Source organism: Hippichthys cyanospilos, chromosome 16 (genome assembly GCF_059441005.1).
Source record: "Hippichthys cyanospilos isolate Australia breed blue-spotted pipefish chromosome 16, RoL_Hcya_1.0, whole genome shotgun sequence".
Taxonomy (NCBI): Eukaryota; Metazoa; Chordata; class Actinopteri; order Syngnathiformes; family Syngnathidae; genus Hippichthys; species Hippichthys cyanospilos.
This window is the reverse complement of record NC_142384.1, coordinates 5,745,560-5,764,834: the sequence shown is the minus strand read 5'-3', so window position 1 is coordinate 5,764,834 and position 19,275 is coordinate 5,745,560. Positions and strand designations below refer to the sequence as shown.

The following is a 19,275-nucleotide window of genomic DNA, read 5'->3' as shown; positions in this document are numbered from 1 at the left end:
GGGGAAAAAAGTTTGGTAGGGGGAAGTGCATTGTGGCCATGCGAATGTTTTTTTTTGGGGGGGGCATAAAGATGTCATGAGGCTCAACTTCCAAATCAAGCCCCACAACCCCCTCTCCTCCACATTTGGATGACCCCGTCTCTGGCAAATGTGATTGCTAGCATGTGACATTTTGGAGGACTTGTCACAAGACTGTCAAGCTTCAAAGTAAAAGCAAACAATCAGTAGCTTCTTCTTTTACAAATAATTAGCACCCTAAGCAACTGTGCCGTTGAAATATCACACGGCAATTACAAGGGTTAGGGTTAGTACACTGGTACACTCCAACTTTGTTACGAAGCATTGCAATTGGTTTATAATTGAGTTAGTTTAGAAATGGATTTACTCAATTTTCTCCCTCTTTCTCATGATCACGTTTTTCATATTTCAGGGCTAAAAAAGTGCCACAAAAAGATATTGGCATTAAAAAAAACCATCTTTATTTGTAATGTATGCTACATGGCAACCTAGCCAAAAAAAGCGTAGGTAAACACAGCCAGTGGAGAGACATTTAAAATTTTTAGATCACTAGCCATATAAAAGGTTTCATACAGTTTTTTTCTCTTTTAACCCTTGTGCAGTACGTTGTCCAATTCTATGGTCTTTACATTGAGAGGGAAAGCATTGGAAGAAGACCGTAGGGAGCTGAAATTTCACCCAGGTGGTGACAAAATGTCAAAGTTCAAAACAGCACAACCACTTAGTTATCACATTAGCAGGAATGTGTCATCCCTTGGCGAAAATAATGTGAGAATGATGTGGAAGAAAATAACCCATAAATGGACAAAATATTGCACAAGTTTAGTCCAAAAGACAATGTAGATACTTGTGGTTACATTTCACCGGGATTTGTAATGGGAGATCCTCAAAACAGGGTGACTCGGATTCAGACTCATGCAAAAAAAAAAAAAAAAAAAAGGCCTGGACAATCCTAGTTTTAACGTAAACTAAATGTTGAGTTTATGTTAAAATTTGGATTGTTTTAATTTCTTGTGCAGAAAAAGGTATTTATAGCTTGTGCAAAACTTGCTTTAATGCCACAATGAAGTTGTTCATAACAAATGTAAACTATTGTGCAAGACCTGAACTTCTTGATTTTAGCCAATTTTTAAATTGTCGATTTTTAAAAAGACGAACTCATCAAATTATCGTAAATACGATTCATTTCCCAGCTCTAATTCACTTTCAAATAAATTCAACTCAGCATGAGTCTTTTTTCGTCTTTCTGAGAAAAGAAGCCAAAGATTTTTCTTTTTCACTGGTTTTCCTGAGAGGAGGTGGTTATGTAACATTTTGATAGTATCTGGGCAGCTTGTGAATTAATTTCCCATGTCAATTCATTTTGACTTCATTCAAATGTCACATGACAAATCCACCAATTTAATTCGACTTTCACTTATCAAAGGATCCCGTTCAAATTGACCAGCGAAGAAACAGCTCAGCATAACCTGACGTTATCCATCACCCGGCCTTGACCAGTCAACGTGGTCTAAATATTGGCTCGGGTCTCTGTGCGAGAATGAAAATAACTTGTGATTATTTTCCTTTGGCAGTTCCAGCACTTCGTTGATGTATACCGGATAACGCCGTGGACGTGACACGGATGGCGTTCGGGCAAGAGGGCCGGTATGAAAAGCAGATGTCCGCACGGGAAAATATTAATCCGGGACGAGTGTGGAATAAGTCAAACAATATGTCCGCCCGTCGCGGTCGGCGGCGGTAAACTTGCGGCGCATTCACCGTCTTGGCTTCCCATTTTGAGCTTGACTGATCTCTTTCATAATGTCTGAGAAATGAAATCCTCTCGGTCGTCCCGCTGCGTTGACGTCAAAGCTTCTCCCCGCTCCAAGAAGCTGAAGCTGGATCTCGAAGCTGTCAGTGATGGAGCGCATGCCGCCGGACGCTTCGCCAGGAGAAAACATCTGCCGATGGCCGCACGAGTCCTGGCAGCTTCCAAGCCGGGATTTACTCTTCATCCTGGAAACATAATACACAAACTAATGATTGTACAAGTCCAAAAAATGAGCACATGGTCTTGAAAGAAAAAAAAAATGAAAAGATGAAGAAATATCCCACAACAGCCAAAAGCAGATTGCATCTTTTGATTCTTCCATGCGTCTGAATTTCATGCCACAACTCCAGTCCAGCATCACAATTAAAATGTGATAGTAAGGCTTTAATTCTAACCCACCTGTTATGTTGTGGGTACTTTGACCCGCTTAAAATATCAAGTAAATGTTGAATATAGTTTTTCAGTACAAGACTTCAATTTATGTATAAAAAACATCCATTAAAAGTAACATTTGTATCATTTTTTGCTTTTAATTCTTCACTTGATAATTTAGAAAAACGGGTCAAAATGACCCAAGAATATTATTGCTGTTTCTGACATGGCAAATAAAAGAATCACAAGGAAATAAAGGAATCACAGGATTACACACCAAAAAAATCTTATCTTAAAGTAACTTTAAGATAATTGGACATCGGCTCGGGTCAAATTGACCCAGGATGTTTTTACTATTCGAAATGATCCACTTGAAACTAGTAAAATCTAGTAAAGTAAAATGTCAGTCAAGTAAATGTTTCCTTGTTGGCTTATGTATTGTAAATATTTCCATTTTAAACAAGTGTTTGTGTGCATTTTTTATATTTTGCAACTTATTTGATAGTTAATTAAAAAAAAACAAAGTGATCCAGGAATATCATTGCTGTTTTGTTTGCTGGTCAAAACAAAACATTGGATATGAATTTTACACATTTCTGTCAAGTTTAAGTGACTAAATACGCCCCGGGTCAATATGACCCATGTAAATGTGTCCATTCATTCCATGATTTTGCAAGATATTCAGTTCACGATTCAGCTTGTTAAATCCAATGTATTGCACCGCCCTTCATGAAAGTTGTTTTGTAGGAGCAGATGACATATTCCATCTCTGCTTTCTCCATTTTCAGATACGATCGGACGAGCTGGAGACGTGATCTCAAGGACTTCCCCAGGTAAATTTAATGCGTTAACTTCTCTGAGCGTCATCGCTTCTGGTGGCATGCAGGCTCCTTATATAAACCGACCTTTAGAGCACAAAAAAGCGCAATTACGCCACGCTCGCCAGCCGATGAAACCGATAGCGTCGCAACTTGGCCTCAGCAGGATGCTATGAAGGTTCAAGTCGTGACAGCGCCGCCGTATCTCCTTCAAACGCTGTGTGGAACCCGATGAAGATACGGCGCCATTGCCCACCGCAGCGCCGGTGACCTTCAAAGCACCCTTGTGACGGAATACAGCATACGTGCGGCGCTCAGGGTAGACGTGGATGCGCCCCAAACATGCTTGACTGGAGGTTTTTTTTTCTTTTTTTTTGCTCCTTGGTAAATAAAGGCTAAACCTGTGTGAGCATGGCAGGATGCCCGCAAACATGTCCCCGAGATGGGCTGATGCGTTAGGGCGATAGGGGCCGGCCCGCGGGCCTGCACAGCAGGCAGGTCGGGACGCGGTTCCGTGTACTAATGTTGCTGGCGCCGCGCCAAATGACGAGGCATTGCAGCGAAGGGAAAACCCAGAGTGAAAGGGCAGAAGGGGGTAGAAAGGAAGGAGATTGAAAGCTAAGCAGGGGTCTTCCTGGACAAAAAAAAAATAAGGGACTTACTTATGTGACAGAACCAGATTCATAAATTGTTTGATAGGCAAATCTTGTCTTGAAACCTTATTTCAAAACCCTGGCTCAAGTGTATAACCCCAATGCAAACTTAAAATCCACAGGCAAATCACTCATTTTAAACCCTACTTTTAAAACCTAACAATGATTCGAAACCTTACTTGGAAAGAGAAATATTTTTCGACAGCTCCACAGAGCCTGTTGCTCTGTTTTCGAGGCGATTGCTCCACCGAATCAGACTTTACGCTAACCACATGGCTCCCGCTTTCCCCGGTATCTTCACGGACCATTGCAATAGTCAAGCCTGCAGGAGTGACATCCAGGCGATCGGCTCCAGGCCCGAATGGGAAGCTAAGGTTTCACTGGCGTCTGCTCTAACGGGGATGGAAGCAGTCAAAGGGGCTTTTGCCTTCTAAATTGATGAGGTGGCTTGGCTTCGTTTGGGAGGTCAACAGGTTCAAGTCAATATTGGTTGGAGAAGATGCAGTTTGGTCCAAACAGACATGTTTAGGAACCAAACTACGAGTATTGGACCGCCGTCAGCTCGGTCAACCGTTCACAAACTGCATTTGAGTCACATTGTCCCAAACTCGTTTCCGTGGGAACAAGTGTGCGGTTTCCCAGTGACACAAAGATCGACTTAACAACTTCCTGTCGGGGTGGGGTGCTAATGAAAAAACATAACCTTTGTTTGAAAGCGCAACAAAGGCTTCCAATCCTAATTTAAAACCCTAATCTTCTTTTGAAAATGTACTTCTGAAAATATGTATGTCAATATCTAGGCCTGGAAACTCAAATTCAAGCTACTGACAAACCCTGATTTGAAGCCATAGATATAGCAAGAAATGTTAATTCTGGATTAAAACCCTAAGTGAAAGCTTGACCTTAATTTGTAAGCTTGAAACTGCAAACTTTGAATTGGAACTATTCATATTCGGCCTAATGCTGCCTAAAAACCCTACCGGTAATTTGAAAAACAAATTCTGGCTTGAAACACTAATTGAAAATTTTAACGTTTGTGTCAAATACTAAACAAGGCTGTAAACACAGATTTGAAACCCTGGTGATCGGCTTGAAGCCCTAACCCATAGTTTAAAAGCCTAATGAATATTAGAAACTGGTATTCGAAACCCAAACTCTACCTTGCAATCCTAAATCTAGTTTGAAATCGAATCACAATTTCAAAAGCCTAACGTTTGTTTGCAACCCAAATATTGGCTTTAAACCAAAACCTGGGCTTAAAACCATAACTAAAACCACCATAACCCATGTTTGAAGCCTTTTTCAACATTTTGGGTGGGGTTTTGAATAATTAAAAAAAAAGATCACAGACACATCTTAAAACCCATGAAACACTTGAGTGAAACCTAAACCCCAGCCTGAAACCAAACAGATATGGCCTTAAAATCCTAATTTAAACATGTAACCTTGCTTTGAAACATCAACTTAAAAGTTGACCCCCTATTTAAAAGCCTAAACAAGGCTTGAAACACAAATTTGAATTCCTGACCTGGAATCCTAACCATCGTTTGAAACTTTAACTGGTAAGACCAGCCTTTTCTCAAAAACCTAGGCGGGTTTAAACCCTATTTTGAAACTCTAACGGTTGTGTGAAAGCGTAACCCTCCAAAAGCAAATATGAAAGTTTCTCTAGGACATGGGCTAAAGATCTCCCCAGCCCTCTTTTGTAAAATACCTTTACCTGCCCGAGGGCACCGCCGACAGCCGTGAGCCTGTCCGGTTTCTTTTCTTTCCGTCACATTTCTGATCATGAGCTAAATGAGTTATCATGCGGATCAGCGGGAGGACCGAGCTGCATGCGGTTCGGCTTAGTCCACCAAGATGAGATAATGCTTCCAGGGCTGCTCGAGTCTTGATTAGCTCGGGGCCAGGGGCTCTTTTTCTAATATCGTAGACCCCTTTGTGTGTCGAGATTAGCGCTTTATGAAAAACCGCCCCCGCCGGCGCGCCTGATGGAATCGGAGCCGCCCGCCTGCCGCATCGTCTCATGTATTGACCAACGCGAGGCCCGTTCGGTCGTCACCGGTTCAAATGTGACTCGGGACAACTCGGGAGGAAGCAAACAAATGTTGCCTCCTGTGGGCATCCTCTTGAACGTGTGCTTCATGACCGCAACCCAGATCGCTCCCAATCTCCTTCAAAATGAAAATCACAAGACCGACCGCATCCTGCTGCTAGCGAGCAAGCGATAAGCCGCAGCATCAACAAACCACGTTGGGGGAATAAGAAAAACACAAGATTGAGAGGCAAATCTCCCAGAGGGATTTATCTGGAGTGGTGCCGTAAAGTCGACCCAGGCTTTTGGGACCACTTCAATTATTTGATATCATTTCTGATGGTCCATTAGTTCACAATAAAGCTGCCACTATGGAAATGTGTAAACAAGAGTTACAAACAAACCCTCGCTCACTTTTATTCCAGATGCGTAATCTCCTCTTAATGTACTGACTTTCAAGGGAGCTTTGAAAAGCCACAACTGGAAGTACGAGACACTCCATCACCTTCTACCGTTTGGAAAACTCGCAAAGAAAATCTCACTGAGGAAGAGCAGTGAGCGATAGTGTAGTTCTCGAGACAAATTTTTTAGGGGCTCGCAATTTTCTTGGAATCGAAGGAATTTTTACGTGGTCTTGGATGGGCAGTTTTGGTCAAGACCAGTGAAGACTGGGGCAGTACTAGTATTAGTAATATGCAGTTTTGGTCTTGTCTCAATCTTGAGAACCAAAAGTCTTGGTCTCGCCTTGTTCCAGAGTACTTGGTCGTGTCTCAGTATTGGGAAGTTTGGACTTCTGATGTTAATTTAGAGGCCGGTCAAGACCAGGGCAGTACTAGTAATAGCCAGTCTTGGTCTTTTCTGGATCTTGAGAACCAGAAGTCTTGGTCTGGGTCTCGTCTTGATCTTGAGTACTTGATCGTGTCTCAGTATTCGAAAGTGAGGACTTGGGATATTAATTTAAGGCCGGTCAAGACCAGGGCAGTACTAGTAAAATGCTGTTTTGGTCTTGTCTTGACTTAGAGTACCTAAAGTCTTGATCGTGTTCTTGACTGAATTTCATAGGCAACTTTTTATTGTTCCTGTAAACGTAATGGGAAAAAAAGATAGTTGTCATGTTGTTGTTTTTGTGATTTGTCCTTGTTATATGGGTAAGGCCCAATAGAATAGGATAACTTGATGACAATTTTTATTTATGTGCTTCTTTTCATTTTTTTTTCATTGTACATAGAGAAATAATGTGTCAAAAACCAGTGGTTGAAATTTTGCTTTGTTTTTCTTGGACGAATTTTGAACGCCGTATCCATTTTGAGAAAAATGCAAAACAAAATTTCACAACGCCGTATCCATTTTGAGAAAAATGCAAAACAAAATTTCACAGTATTATTTAGTTTCATTCTGTAATTCACGCTTCAAAACTGAATTTTGTAGAAAAAAAGCATGAAAAGTGAACCGACACTTTTCTGTATTTGACATCAATTCTTGGTTGTTCCCATTGGCTGATTTTGTTCCCCTGTATAATTAGTATTTCTACCATGTTGTTCCTTCCTAGTGGCCCATACCCATATACAGTCTGGGTCTCGTCTCAATCTTGAGTTCCAAACGTCTTGGTCTCGACCTCCAAAGTATTGGTCTTGTCTCAAGTACCAAAACCTTTTGTCTAGTCTTGGTCTCAATTCTAAAAGTTTTAGTCTTGTCTCAGAATCAACACGCTTGTAGACTCAATAATGTATTGGTCTCTGTAGGTGTGGTCATGTCTATAACGCTATTTAGGGAAAACAAATAAATATGGACATGAGCACATGAGCTCACCAAGACACGCGCCGGCACGACCATGCGCCAGTGGCCGCTTGAAAGCCGTCATGTGAAACAAGCCGTTTCTTTCTCCAAATCAGATTACACCTCCCAGTCGAGGTGTGCGGGTCTGCACGCACTTTGCAAACCCAAGGCCCGCTTGCCTTCCTGGTCTATGCCAGAAACGACTCAAATATGACATCCAGAAATGAAGCATAGTGGTGTGAGTGACGGTGAATAATTTCTTTGTCAAACATTATGGGAGGGATGGCGTTAAGGCTGGTTTCCAGCAGAGCTTGGCTGCTATTCGGCGAGCTGTGAAATGGAATGAAGCACTTGCAGCGACTTGCTCGCTAAGTATTTGGCAGGAATCCAAAGGATAGATGATGCGCAAATTATTCACCTTCGATTCAGGTTACCAAGTGAAGGGGGAAACACAGATTTCTTGTTTGGAGAGCTACTCCTTTAAGATTCCATTTTTGTGGGTGTACTTTGCTGTCATGTCAAACTGTTTTAATGTTGTAGTGTGGGCCTCCGTGTTACGGCATTAATCCATTCCGCGTTTGGGGTAGTAAGGCGAATTTGTCGTATGATGGGCAATGTTAAATAGTTAATGCGTTTAGAACCCAAGGTAAAAACATAAAAAATGTACATACATATTGAAAATTGGTACCAACATAGTACAGTAAGTGCTACGTATATATAATATACATGTATACAATCAGAAAACATCATAAATAAAAAAATATGGCAAGGATTTATTTACCTTTGAGTGCCGCTTGTTATGCCGATATTCCCTACTAAGGGTTATCTCCAGCATCATCATAATGGCTAACCCTTTCAACTTTGAATTAAGTAGTAAAATGCATTATAAATACAGTTTTGTAAAGACTCATAATCGAACAAAGCTTTACCGTTCCGCCATTTTAAACAAGTGAGTCTGACCAATAGCAGACCACCATCTGAGGAGACGCCGACCAATAGCTAACAAGCATTGTAGTCACGCGTTGCATGGAAGCAGTTAGACGGCAATAGTAAATAAGGGCAATTCCCTAAAAACGCCAGCAGATGGAGGCAATACAACACAAATACAGCCAAACCCCTAGGGTTATGACAGTGTTTTTCGTCACATAACTGGGAAAATGTCATAAAGAGGGGATGAAAAGACTCAGTATTCCACGTCCCAACATGAAAATAACTTAAATCAGGGATGTTGTAACATGGGGGTCCACCTGAAATATCATAAACAGAGTTGATTAGCTGTCCTCTAAATAGGATCCATTTAAAAAAAAAAAAAGATTTTGAAAATATAACCTTATTCTGAAACCCCCTCCTTTGAAACTCTAACCTGGTCTTGAAATTCTATTTTGCAAACCTGATCTTTGCTTGAAACCCCAAGTTTAAATCCTTTTTTTGGTTCGAAATTTTTAACTTGAAATCCAAAGATGGCTTGAAAAACTACTCTCTTGCTCCAATCAAGTCCTGAAAAACTTATTTGAAACTCTAACTCAAAAACCTAACCCTGGATTGAAATTCGACCACACCACAGGCTAAGTAGAACTTGAAACGCAAAGCTTAAAACTGGGTTGAAGCCCCGACTTAAAACAAACCTGGCTGAAACACCAACCTTGTCTTGAAACTCTACTCTGACAATCCAATCCTGTCTTGAGACCCTAACTTTGAAAGCTTAACCCAGGCTCAAAACGCTCAACCTGAAACACCAACCTTAACTTCAAACCCTAACCCTAAATCTAGCTCATAACCCGAACTTGAACCTCTGACCCTGACTTGACTTTCTAACCTTGTCATGAAACTGTACTCCCTAACGCTGGTTTACTTTAAGCCGGGCTTCAAACACTTTCGGTCTCCGAAACAAATGTTTTTCAGCTCAAATCACGATGAGCAAGCCCATCCCAACTCGGAAAAGCTGTCACCGCATAGCCAAATATCCGCTTCGCAATTGCCGTTCTTGTTCAGTTGTTCAAGAGTTCTGCGTGACCGTGTAAAAACCTCACCGTCGTTGAACTTAATCAAGTCCAGACCACGGAGGGGAAGTACGAGTCGTCCCCTGACGAGACTTAAACGAGGCTGAGTGCCGCTAATCAGAAAGCCATTCGACAACATCAGCGCTAATCAACAAGCAAAATTTGAAGTAGTTATCTATCAATTTAGAAAAACAATCACTGCGGTCTGCCGTACTGGTGAGGAAGAAAATCCTGAAGATAGAACCTGGTGCTCTTAGAACCTTGAAGGACAGAATTTTACCATCTAACAATGAACTGTCAGAAGCCTGTCAGTAAATTCAACTCAAGTTCAACTCAGCAATGAAGGCTTTACATCATTCAATTTTAGATAATATTGGTTTTAATTCATTTTAAACGGTGCATCAGAATATTTTACTCTGCAGTCAAATGAATATGATTTTATACAAGTATCTCATTTGTTTTGTGAAAAAAAGTGACATCAAAAGGACAGGAGCAATTTTCGATAGCTAAAAAAAGCATGGTTGAGTTTGTCAAAAAGTGATCAGTAGGAACAGCAACTATGTCAGTTGAGTCATTTATGTATTTTCAACTGCCTTAGTGCTTCTAACCGCTAATACTGATAGAGTTTAGTTCTGCTCGTTGCTTCTAGCATGCTAGCCATTAACAGTGGAGAATCAGGCACTATATATCACAACAGCAACAAAATTAAGTCTTTTTTTTTTAGGATCCTCAGCATAATATAACAATAAATAGTCTTGTTGCCTTCAATGATAATTCAAGTCAGCCGTTACACAGCGACATGCTGCCGGGATGTACTTCAAATTAAAAGTGTAGCAAGGCATTAGTGTCCATTTATTGTGTCATTTTGGAGTCACCACATTGGCGGCGTGCTACTGTCATACAAGTATTTGCAATACACTGTTTAGAAGTCCCCTTAAAAAAGAAAACCACAGTCAACTATCAAACTGATTATCGGCAGATTCTCAACCCATTTAAATTTCCAAATTAGGTTTCCAGCCAGATAAAGACTTAACGTCTACACATATACACAACACAGGGGTCAAATAAAGCAAACGGTAGTATCTTCATCTGGAGTGCATTTCCTACCCTCAGGCTAGGCATTTGTCTACATGGCTCTGTGTTATGTCGTCGAAAGAGCGAAATTTTAGGACGGGGAACCTCGGCGTCAAACACGCACATCCGGACAAATTCCTCTTGGGGGATTACGGTGGTTTAAAATGGAGCTCTGAATGTAATTCTCCTACCAAGAAGCAGATATGCGCAATCATCGGTGTCGACTCAAATCCAAATTTAGTTAGGAATGGAAATTTAAGAGGATAATAAAATTACAGCGACTACAAATTACAAAGCCCTCCCCAGCCTTTGGTTGGGGGAAAAAAAGAAAACAGATTGCCAAATTTTCGAGGCTGACAAGTGAAGAGACAGTTATATTGTGCAACAACAGCGGAGGGTTATTATCTTGTCTGCAACAAAATGACGCCGATGGATTGTCTGTCATTCTTTGCCATTTTTTTCCCTTGAAAACCGTCGAGAGGTAGCGAGCGGCGGTGCCCACGGGAGCTGTGAAATGTTAGTTTTGGAGTCAAGGTAAACAGCCTTTCTCCCATGGTGGGCCTGTACCCTACACAGAGTAAGCACATGTTTCCCATTGTGGTTTAAGGGAAAGGGAGGGGGATTAAAGTGGAGCGCGAGCCAGAGCCACAGTCGTATACACCCCATGGTGGGATCACAGTACTGCCCAGGACTGCTGATGCAGCCCGCCTGGAAGTGGACGGTGCCATCTGACTGACGTTTTTGGGGACGGGGAGGTGAGGGTGTATCTATAAGCTCCTTTGACAGATCCACCTCAGAATTGTGAAAAGGTGTTGAAACCGAGCCTGGTTTCAGCTTTTCTAGGAAGCAAGATCATCTTCCGGAACGGAAATTTACCAGAACATGCTGCTGCACATGATCAGATGTGTGCTAAGTCCAGGAGAATCTTTTAATTTTTCCATGTAACAAAATATTTAGAATGGGACCACTAGGTAAAATAATTGATTTGTATGGTTTTATTTCAGGTCCAACTGCATTTGAATGCGCCAGATGTCTTATGTTAGCAGCTAGCAGAGACCTGGGCTATATCGTATGAGTACAGGCCAATAGAAGGGAACCACATGGTGAATTTTTTAAAAAAAAAATTAAACTTTTTTGGTCTGTTGTACATAGAAAAACAATGTGCCAAAATCCGAGGTTGAAATCTTGTTTGGTTTTATTCTAAGAATTTTTGAACTCTGGAAACCGCCCCTTGTGAAAACCCTGAAACATACTTTCGCAGCAAAACTCGGTTTTATTGTATATTTCATGTTTCATTTTGTAGAAAATAACGTGAAAAAAGAGTCTGCAATAATATAACTTCTCCTCACTAGGGTCGCCGGCTTGCTGGTGCCTATCCCAGCTGTCTACCGGCAGTATGCTGAGGAGACCTGGAATTGAACCCGGGACATCTGAACTGTGAGGCAGACGTGCTCACCACACTTCCACCGAGCCGCCTAGTAATGACCTAATTAAACAGAATTTAAATTAATTCGTTTTTGTACACTGTATCAATTAATTGGTCTGTGAAATAGACCAGTGGTACGCAGCCTTTTTTTTCTAATAGCATAAATACCCCTTCGTCTGTGTCTTGTTGAATGGGGGCCCACTGCACTTGCTACGTATTCTTTTGGGGATATTGCTTGGTGGAGGGCATGTCAGGAGGCACCGAAGCACTGGGTAAAGGTGGGATGTTAATCTGCTTATGTCGGAGTTCTGTCCATGTATTTTTGAAAAAAAAAAAAAAAATTTAAAGCTCCGCGTCATGGTGGACAGCGACTCGCCTTTTTGTGTAGTTGAAGAGAAAATTGTCATTGGCCGTTTTCTTCACCATAAATACTGAGTAGAGTCTGTTCCAGAGCACCCATCCACCTATCAATTTTCTGTCCTATTATTTCGAAATATCAAAATGGCCACAGTTAAAACGAAGCATAATGGTGGCTGCTGATACCTAACAACACACAACATACCCCCAAGTTCAACCAACCAATCAGAGTAAGTCAACACAACACGCCCCCCTTCAAGCTACCCAGATAAGTGGCCAAAGACCTTAGTCACAACTAAACACTTAGAAGGTTCCTGGTAGACGCTCAGGACCTGGAACATTTTTTCGGTGTGAATGAAAAGGTGAACTCAAGCTACCAGGGTACAGCGGAAGACTTCCTGTGGTTAGAAAGGGGCTATTGACAATGCACTTCACAAATTTCACAAAATGGCAAAAGGCTTAATAACTAGAGTGCAAAAGTTGCTTCTTGTTCCAATTAATATGTTTTTATTCCAAAAGAAATCATTCCTTTCAAAATAAGAGCAAATTGATTGGAATCCTGTTATCAACATCTACATACAGTATGTTCATGCAGTCGGCCGGATTAATTATTTTTTAAGTTGCATTAAATTCCTTTTAGTGATACCCGCAGATACAGGCTGAAGTGACTTCATGTACGCCTGGGTGTACACGTACCCCCATTTGGGAACTGATGGCATAGACTGTGAATACGCTATATTGTCGTTCTACATGCTACATGTTATATTCATTGCCATTCTGAACAGGTTATAGCAACGCTTTAGCATTAAGATAGCACCCATGAGGGGGAAAAAAAAAAAAAAAGAAATAACTACAAAATATTTTGCTACAACATATAACATAGAATGAGCTGTAAACAAAGCGGGAGGCCAAAAACAAAACATCTGGTTTTAGGCTGGCAAAATGTGAGCTTTACATCGCCCCCTCCGGGACCTCCAAGTCCAAAAGGCCACATGCAGGTAAGCACCGAGGACGGTTTTTAAGGCAAGAGACTGTGACTGTGCAGCCAATTAAAGGACAATTTAAAAAAGGCAAATAGTGCGACGGGCCATTGAGGAAGCTACGCATAGTGAAGCATATCTGCATTTACCACAAGCTGCCAATTAAGCAACACCCCATGACACTCAGCTGTGACCACTTCAGCTGGAAAGACCACAGAAAATTCTTTCTGGGCTGCGTAGAAACAAGGAGACAAGGGGGTTAGGGTGGGGGATGCATTCCGTGTTACCGCTAGTTTACGGGCGCGGGGTGTCAATCTAAATTTGACATGCTAATTGTTAGGACTTTAGGGTTAAAACTGGATGCAGATACCTCCGTGGTTGCTGGTGCAAATACTGTAAATTTTTAAAAGTGTTACGATAATTGTTTGTTCGGATTCTTATCAGCTCTTTGCAGTTTCTTCAATGTAGGTGACTCTTAGCCAAAAGCATAGAAACAAACAAAAAAAAGTTGTCAGGGCCTGCAATGGGTGGAGAAAGTTGGAATGAGGAACACATGAAGGCTAATCCAGTCAAGGATTAAGAATAGGCAAATATCACCCATGATAAACAAATGACTAACATTCCCACTATGTGTGGTTAGGCGCCCCAGGGCTCCCAGAGACCCCAACAGGATCTGGATCCAATCCCGCACTGTTTATCAGTGCGAGTAGACGCCACTACTTGGGAAACACTCTGGGGACAATGTCCAAAACTGAAAATCCATCAGGTCTATTAAATTCCAAAAGCTCAAAAACCAAACAGTATATGGACAAAACCTATCATTGGTTAAGTAAGTTTACTCCTGTTTTCAACAGCAGTTTAGAAATCTGTTTGACTATTTCCAGAAACTAAACCATAACCAGTGGAAGTTAATACGCATGCCTCTAAAAGAAGGCATCAATCACACACACATTTTGTAATCACACTTTTAGAGCCAAGCCGCAAAATCTTGCAATGCTGAAGAGTCAACGAGAAAACCGCCAGAGCAGGGCTGTGGGACCACGTGCTAAGGTTATTTACATTACAAATCAACACTAGAAGTGCGGTCGAGCTGCACATTGACCCATTAGTGGCTAAATATTGATTGTTTGTGTGTTGTATATGGCCAAAGAGGTGATTGCAGAATGCTGATGATGGACGATGTATAATTTTTAGCGTTAACAGATGCATTGCGTGTCCACATCTCGGTTGTTTAACGTGTTCAGTAGACCTCGGACTCGCACCAAATATTTGTGTTGCCATCAACAATGGCCGAGTCAACGCAAATGGGTTAATCAAAAACGTTTGCCCAAAAATGTCCAAAAAAAGAAAAATGCGGATTACTATTGTAATGTTTTATCTTGATCATATGTTTACAACGCAATATTCCATTACGGTATCCCATTCAAACATATTGGAGTGTAGCATACAACAATTGTCTTGATTTTTTTAATTCAAGAGAATTTCCTTGAAGCTCTAAAACCGTTTTTCCACAATGGTGCTGCGGCACAATGTTTTTCCGCGAGGTGTAGTCAGGTGCGCCATAAAAGATGATCCAATTTCCCTTTGTTATTGTCATTTTCGTAAACATTTACGTGCCTTAGTCAGCTGTGAGAGTAGCGTGTTGCAGCGTAATCAAGTAATAAATAGGCAGCACAGTCCTTTGAGACAAAAGTGTTAAACAGTGTTTATTTGATTCCGGTTGAGAAAACTTTAATTCGAATGTCCTTCTATCAATAATAAAGGCTACAGAGTTTCAAAGTGAGCCCAGGCTCACAAAAGGTTGAAAAAAACAGCTCTGGTATATCGTATGTAAACCGTCTGATGGCAGAACGAGGGATGCTTTTTCTCCTTGGTCCCATTTTAAACCCATCCACATTGCTACTAGTCTCATGCTAGCTAGTGCTACAGCGCCACTGAGACGTGAATGTTGGTGAGTGCACGCAAGTGTAGCGTCTCTAGATCTTGTTGGAGTGCGTTTGCCGCTGCCAGTGGTCGCCAAAATTCAACAGACGGTCCCTGGACGCCGCCAAGAAAACCTCTTAGTATAGGTGAGCGTCTGGTAAACATCTGGTGACCGTCCTGTGAATGCCAGCACTTTCGAACTCCGACGAAATCAGAAGATCCGCCACCCTTGCCGGCTCAAGCTAGTTTGCCTCTCAGGTCTGCTGTGCTAATTTGTTTGTGGCTAGCATGGTGTTAGCAGATCAAACGTTCCAGTTAGTAGAACAACTTTAGACAGCCAAATATTGCCGTAGCTATCACGGCATTTGTCGTAGCCGGCGTCCAAACATTTCCATCGACTACTTTTGGGTATCTGCTCAAATGTATTGCGTATAGACAACATGATATAGCAAGATCTGACTCGAATAGGAAAACTTGTATTCGGTGTCTGTTTTCAACGGCCTTTCCTTTCCTTAGTGTGAATGGGCACAGGTTCGTGCATCGTCCTAGTGTTCAGTAACTATGAAAATGTAAATAAATAATACGATGCAAAAAGAGTTTGAAAACCATTTGGAAAAACATTCAACTCCCAATCTTCCTTCCAATATGTCCCACTTAAATCCCTCTAATACCTAAACCTGACTACATGTGTAAAGTGCTGAGCGATGCAGGCCAATCCAGCCGTTTAGTTCCGCTCCGGCGTTCAGATTCAGAGTGATCAAAAAGCCGAGATGACGACGTGTTGCCTTGTACGGCTGTCTGGCCCGCAATGCTTTGCCCGCTGAGCTCCGAGCTCCAGCAAGCCTGAAGGACTATGGCCGCACAAAAGCCATCTGGAGTGCGACTTAGCCACAAAATAACTCTTTCAATGTACACTCTGCGTGGTTCAGACCGGCAGGGGAGCAGCAGGGTCGCCGCCACCATCACCAACACATGCTGGACCTTTCTCCTCCGTCACCCCCACCCTTAATCCCGGCCTACATGACTGACTCCGCCTGAAAGCCCCACACGCCAAGAAGCTCTAGCAAGACCACCTGCTCATCAAACTAAATTGCTCTCAGCGAGGGGGGAATGGAGAAATAAAAATGGAGGTGTCGAAAAAAATACACATCTGTGATCTTGGCAAACAAAAGAACAAATTGCATTTCAACGCCACGACACCAGAGGGTCAAAATCGCCGTCGAATTCCCACTCGGCTCGGGATCTGAGCATGTCGATAAAGCCACCATCAGTCCAGGCAAGAGTCTACGTTGCAGCCTTTCATCTTAGCTTCTTTTGTATTCCGCCGCTCTTGTGCGTCTGTTGTCTCGCTCTTCCGTCGGGCTGCAATTGACTGTTATTATTTCGAGCGCCGCTATCTTCATAAATGCCACGGATCCTAGCACTCTTCGAGAGTTGGTGTCTGGGGCAACTGCAGGCAATTTCCCACCGGATGATAAAAGCTCAGTGGAGAAGATGAACACTACTAGCCAGACAGAAAAAAAAAAAAAAATTGAATTTGTCCATTCTAATAATTTCCTTCTGTCTGTTCAGTCATTGTTAACATATATCTCATAGATTTTGTTTTTTTTACAAACATTGCCCAATCCATCGCAATACACATCGTATTACGCCTTTGCTGTATCGCAACGTATCGCGATACACTTTGAAGACACAATGCCCAGCACTAGTTAGTTGGTCCCAAGCACCAGGCCGTGAAAAGGTCATCTTGGGATTGCTGCTTATTATTATTTTCATGCAAATTTAACAGACTTAACCGAGGATCTAAACTTGCCTGAAAATTCACAACTTGAAAGGTAGTCCATTTTGGATTGCCTGAAAAGTCATGCATGCATCCTGGTAAAAATGTATGTGCCTTTGAATCCCAAATTTATGGAAGATGGAGCTGCCAATGTGGAGTAAAGATTTTGTAAATTCCAAGTCAAATGTATATCAGACAGGGTCTCAAAGGGCTTCACGAGTGATTAAACAAAAAAATCAATTCATAAAAAAGCTGTAGGGCTAGACCTAACAATTATTTCATTAATTAATCTGTTAATTATGTTGCCAATCAATCAATGAATGGGACACAAAATGCTTTAATTCCTAACCTTTTATTCCAAAATCATCTCTAATTGATAGTGCAGAACAAAAATTCACCTTTTCAGTTAATGATTTGAGCCGTGACATATTGGAAAATACAGTCAAAATTATATTGATTATTGCTTTCCACGGTAAAAGAAAACATATAGTTTTTATTCATCATAAAAGTAACTGCAATTTTACTTGTACCATGCAAAAAAAAACTATTGTTACCAAACTTGTGCATGTACAAGTCAATACGCTATGGCATTATGTGGAAAAAAAAATGCTGTTTTTAGTATGTTCAAATGTAATTGCGAGTACAATCAAATGTTTCATTTGCATTCAAATGAGTTTGCCAGTCAAAAATGTTAAACCGTATTTTCAGCACCATACGGCGCACCATATTATTAGACTCATTTATTTGTGTCTGCCTACCCGACCCACATATATGGCGCGCCATAGTAAAAGGTGTATGCTCAAACATACGGCAAAAAAAACAACAAAAATGAAACATTGATCATTTCAAGTAATACATAATGTTCTATGATTGGTTTGTTGGGGCCAGTGCATGTACTGTATTAATACCTAATGTTCTATGATTGGTTTATCGCTGCCAGCGTACGTATTGTTCTTATCCCGTCCCTGCGTCAACGAAAAATGATCCAAAAGTCAGACAAGCAAGTGCTTCCCAAAACATGTTTACATCTAGTGCAACCTGTTGAGATTGGAAGGGGTCTCCTCCAACCTGCGGAGTCTTCTGAAGGTTTCTTAGTTTACCCAGATGGGGTTTTTGAGTTTTTCCTTCCCCTTCTGGGAGCTTTGTTCAGGGGATTCCTTTGTGTATTTATGATGTTCAGTATGACTTCTTTTTCACCTGTGAAGCCCTTTGACACTGCGGCGATTCAGGGCTATACAAATAAACTTGACTTGAAATACAGATTTTTGAGATCACACAGGTTTTAGTGCACACACAAGGCGCACCAGATTGTATAGTGCACCCGTTGATTTTATAGACAATTAGAGGTGCTTATTTGCACGGCAAATAAAATAAAATACGGCACTCTGCAAAGGCAGCTGCACGTTTCCAGATAAAAATAATCTTTTCGATGTCACAGAGTTGTGTCCCTTCCTAGTTTTAAAAAAATAAGCCCTTAAAGTTGTCTTTTTCAACAGGATGCCCAAAAAAGTCAAAAAATCCATGCCTGAAAGTGAAGATGAAAATACCCATTTTGATTTGAACCCTAAATTCCAGGGTTCCTTCTTTGATGAACCTCTACTTGGGAATTGGCCCAGATAAACCCTAGTTAGGAAAAGCACATGTCCTTTGATTGAAAGTGGCAAGACGGAACACACAGAGAGGCTTTAGGACGGTGGCGCAAGAACACCAACCGGCACAGTTAATGACGGCTAGCCGGGGCCATTTCCCAAAAGTCAACCATGCGTGACGAGTTGTTTTAAAGACGGTGCGGAGAGCTGACGTGTGGCCAGGGCCACGGAGCGACTGGAGCCTCGGCTTAGTGCCCCGTGCTCGCCCCCCGCGCAAACACCCCACCCACCTCGCTCCACTGGTCACACAGCATCAGCTCCCGTCCAGAGCCCGGACACTGATTTATGGGACAGGAGGATTATGGACAAGCCAGCCGTGAGGACCACCCAGATGGTGGCGCAGGTCGGGAGCCCCCCCAACAAGCGTACGCAAATCATACAAGCATGAAAATGAAGACATCATAACAAATAATATGATTCAAAACATGTTGGAGCATGTTTTGTTTTTCCTCAGTCATTTGGAGGTTGTAAATAGTAGGGCATGACCGTTATGGATTTTTTGAGGCGGGTGCCGATTTTTGGACAAATACTGATTACGATTAATGGGTCAAACAGACTCATTTAAAAGTCAAAGAAAATATTAAATGGAGTTTTTCACTAC

General features: G+C 41.7%; 2 long non-coding RNA genes across 2 annotated transcripts in view; one reads left to right on the top strand and one right to left on the bottom strand.

The window, feature by feature from the left end:
- Window positions 1-456: 456 nt before the first annotated feature.
- Window positions 457-19,275, bottom strand: part of LOC148410280 (uncharacterized) — a 75,788-nt gene continuing 56,969 nt past the window's right edge. The window contains exon 3 of the long non-coding RNA XR_015868090.1: window positions 457-2,016. This is a non-coding gene — a long non-coding RNA (uncharacterized LOC148410280). The remainder of the gene's footprint in view (window positions 2,017-19,275) is intronic.
- Window positions 11,234-12,038, top strand: LOC148410281 (uncharacterized). Its single transcript, XR_015868073.1, has 3 exons — window positions 11,234-11,314; window positions 11,394-11,530; window positions 11,912-12,038. It is a non-coding gene; the product is annotated as an uncharacterized LOC148410281 (long non-coding RNA).